Source organism: Cupressus sempervirens, chromosome 11 (assembly GCF_028749045.1).
Source record: "Cupressus sempervirens isolate cs-2001-9-10 chromosome 11, ASM2874904v1, whole genome shotgun sequence".
NCBI classification, from domain to species: Eukaryota; Viridiplantae; Streptophyta; class Pinopsida; order Cupressales; family Cupressaceae; genus Cupressus; species Cupressus sempervirens.
The window spans coordinates 171,607,508-171,612,597 of NC_143128.1; positions in this window are offsets into that span (position 1 = coordinate 171,607,508).

Here is a 5,090-nt window from a genome sequence, read left to right on the forward strand (position 1 = left end):
TTATTTTTTGCTTTTATTTTCATCTGTCTCTTATTTCGAGTTGGTCTAGTATACCTATTGCAATCACTCCTTTATATATATATATATATATATATATATATATATATATATATATATATATATATATATATATATATATATATATATATATATATATATATATATATATATATATATATATATATATATATATATATATATATATATATATACATATGGTTCTTTTATTTTTATATTTATTTAATTTATTTATTTTTAATATTTTTATTTTTATTTTTATTCTTTATTTTTCCTTTATTTTATATTTTTATTATTTCATATATATATAATATAGATATATTCATTATGCATATATATTTTATACATACATATATTGTTATATTAGGATATATATGCACAAGTTATCTTATATATATATATGTGTGTGTGTGTGTGTGTGTGTGTGTGTGTGTGTGTGTGTGTGTGTGTGTGTGTGTGTGTGTGTGGTATGTGCAGGATCATGGTGTACCAAACTATGGCCTTAAGTGGCAGTGAAAAATCAGAAAATCAGGGTTATGTCAACTTAACACATAATTTTAAAGTGGTTATGGACTTTATATCAAAAAGTTGTAAGAAAATAATCTGTAGGAAATTGAATGTAGTTTCTAAACTACTAGGCCTTATTAGGAGAAAAAAATAATTGATTGGTCAAAAGTTTGAATTTTAATGCAGTACTACAAAAATTTCAGGGCAAAAATAAAAAGTAGGTGTATGTCTGACCACCTTAATCAAAATCAAATGATAATATTTTTTTAATATAATTATAGATATGAAAAGTAGACTTATGTCCGGATGTGACGCATATTTTTCGGTATTTTTATTCCAAATAAATAATTAAATATGAATTTTCTACCAAAACTTTTTCGGAAAAAAAAGTCTCGTGTCTGACCACCTTAACTAATAGAAATTTTTACCAAATTTAATTTTATTTAATTTTTTCTTATACTAGGCGAAGCATAGAATGTGACGCAACTTTTAGATTTAAAAAATGTTATACCGTTTGAAAATTATAGTTGTTTTTCAATCACTATGTTAATCAACACTTTACAATAATCTTCATTGATAATTAACTAATAAATACTTATCAATCTCAGAATTTGACAAAAATTATATTGATGAAATCTTGAGAGCGATATTAAAAAACCCTTTTCGTTTCATTCAATTTCAATCAAAATAACATTGTCAGACGACTACCCGAAGTCTGAGTATCACTAAAACCCTCTTCAAACACGTCTTTTGGGTTGACCGGGTAGGCTTGGTAAATACCAAGCCTAATCGAATATCGGATTTGAAATCGGATATCCAATTTGAAATTGGATATCCGATATGGCTAGGTGAATTTTGGTGGAAAATTTGAAATCCCAACCCATTTTGGAGAGAAAACTAGATTTAAGACTTATAGCTTATGATTTATAAATTATTTTTGTTATATTACTATGTAAATATGTATTATAATATATTATATATATATTATAATGTAATGTAAAGATATAACATATAATATATTAATATATAATAATATATTATGTTATTCTCATTATAATCTATAAAAATAATTTTTATTATTATTATTTTTACTAAATATAATAACATAATATATATATATATTATATATATAAGTATGTTATTAATATATATATATAATAGCGTAATATTTTTATTAAATATAATAAAGTAATATATATATATATATATATATATTATAATATAATATTTTTATTAAATATAATAACCTTATATATATATATATGTTATTAATATATATAATAACGTTATATATATATATAAGTATGTTATTAATATATTTATAATAACGTAATATTTTTATTAAATATAATAAAATTTTATATATATATATGTTATTAATATATATAATAACGTAATATATATTATAACATAATATTTTCTAGTTTATGATTTATAAATTATTTTTGTTATATTACTATGTAAATATGTATTATAATAAATTATATATATATACATAATAACGTAATGTAAAGATATAACATATAATATATTAATATATAATAATATATTATGTTATTCTCATTATAATCTATAAATATAGTTTATATTATTAATATTTTTACTAAATATAATAACGTAATATATATATAAGTATGTTATTAATATATATATAATAACGTAATATTTTTATTAAATATAATAACCATATATATATATATATATATATATATATGTTATTAATATATATTATTATATTAATATGTATGTTATTAATATATATGTATATTATTAATATATATGAGTAAAAGGGGGTATATATATATATATATATATATATATATATATATATATATATATATATACCCCCTTTTACTCATATATATTAATAATATACATATATATTAATAACATACATATTAATATAATAATATATATTAATAACATATATATATATATATATATATGGTTATTATATTTAATAAAAATGTTACGTTATTATATATATATAATAAGTATGTTATATATATATATATATATATATATATATATATATATATGGTTATTATATTTAATAAAAATATTACGTTATTATATATATATAATAAGTATGTTATTAATATATATATAAGTATGTTATTAATATATATATAATAACGTAATATTTTTATTAAATATAATAACCATATATATATATATATATATATATATATATATGTTATTAATATATATGTATATTATTAATATATATGAGTAAAAGGGGGTATATATATATATATATATATATATAAGTATGTTATTAATATATATAATAACGTAATATTTTTATTAAATATAATAACCATATATATATATATATATGTTATTAATATATATGTATATTATTAATATATATGAGTCAAAGGGGGTCATAGGTTGACCTATGACCCCCTTCGACCCATTACATAACAACATATGTCCCTAGGAGTCCTAGGACCCTTAGTGACATATTAGAATCGTTCTTATGGGTCGAATGAGGTCTTCGATGCATTACATGATGACATATGTCCCTAGGAATCCTAGGACCCCTACAGACATATTAGAATCGTTCTTATGGGTCAAAGGGGGTCATAGGTTGACTTATGACCCCATTCAACCCATTAAATGATGACATATGTCCCTAGGGGTCTAGGACCCATACAGACATATTAGAATCGTTCTTATGGGTCAAAGGGGGTCATAAGTTGACCTATGACCCCCTTCGAACCATTAAATGATGACATATGTCCCTAGGGGTCCAAGGACCCCTAGGGACATATTAGAATCGTTCATATGGGTCAAAGGGCATCATAGGTTGACCTATGACCCCTTTTGACCAATTACATGACGACATATGTCCCTAGGGGTCCTAGCACCACTAAGGACATATTATAATCATTCATATGGGTCGAAGGGGCTCATAGGTTGACTTATGATCCCCTTCGACCCATTACATAATGACATATGTCCCTAGAGCTCCTAGGACCCCTAGGGACATATTAGAATCATTCTTATGGGTCGAAGGGGGTCATAGGCTGACCTATGACCCCCTTCGACACATTACATGACGACATATGTCCCTAAGGGTCTTGGGACTCCTAGGGACATACTAGAATAGTTCATATGGGTCAAACGGTGTCATAGGTTGACCTATGACACCCTTCGACCCATTACAAGAAGACATTTGTCCCTAGGGGCCTAGGACCCCTAGGGACATATTAAAATCGTTCATATGGGTCAAAGGGGGTCATAGGGTGACCTAGGACCTCCTTCGACCCATTAAACGATGACATATATCCCTAGGGGTCGTAGGACCCATAAGCACATATTAGAATTGTTTATATAGATCAAATGAGATCATAGGTTGACGTATGAAACCCTTCGACGTATTAAATGACGACATATGTCCCTAGGGGTCCTAGGAACCCTAGCGACATATTAGAATTGTTCATATGGATCAAAGGGAGTAATAGGTTGACCTATGACCCCCTTCGACCCATTAAATGATGACATATGTCTCTAAAGGTCCTAGGACGCCTAGGGACATATTAGAATTGTTCATATGGGTCAAAGGGGGTCATAGGTTGACCTATGGCCCCCTTTGACCCATTACATGACGACATATGTCTTGAGGACCCCTAGGGACATATGAGAATCATTCTTATGCGTCAAAGGAGGTCACAGGTTGACCTATAACCCTATTCGACACATTACATGATGACATATGTCCCTAGGGGTCCTATGTCCCCTAAGGACATATAGAATCGTTCATATGGGTCAAAGGGGGTCATAGGTTGACCTATGATCCCCTTCGACCCATTAAATGACAACATATGTTCTTAGGGGTCCTAGGACCACTAGGGACATTTTAGAATCGTTCATATGGGTCAAAGGCGGTCATAGGTTGACCTATGACCTCTTTTGACCCATTACATGACGACATATGTCCCTACGACCCTTAGGGACATATGAGAATCATTCTTATGGGCCAAATGGGATCATAGGTTGGCCTATTACCCCCTTCAACGCATTACATGATAACATATGTCTCTACGGGTCCTAGGACTCCTAGAAAAATATTAGAATCGTTCTTATAGGTCAAAGGTGGTCATAGGGTGACCTATGACACCCTTCAACCCATTACATGACGAGATATGTCTCTAGGGGTACTAGGACCCCTAGAGACATATTAGAATCATTCTTATAGGTCAAACGGGGTCATAGGTCAACCTATGACCCCCTTTGACCCATTACATGATGACATATATCCCTACGAGTCATAGGACACCTAAAGACATATTAAAATTGTTCATATGGGTCAAAGGGGGTCATAGGTTGACCTATGACCCCCTTTGGCCCATTACATGATGACATATGTCCCTAGGGGTCCTAAGACCCCTAGGGACATATCAGAATGCTTCTTATGGGTCAAAGGGGGTCATAGGTTGACCTATGACCCCCTTCGACAAATTACATAATGACATATGTCCAAAGGGGTCCTAGGAACCCTAAAGACATATTAGAATCGTTCTTTTGGGTCAAAGGGAGTCATAGGTTGACCTATGACC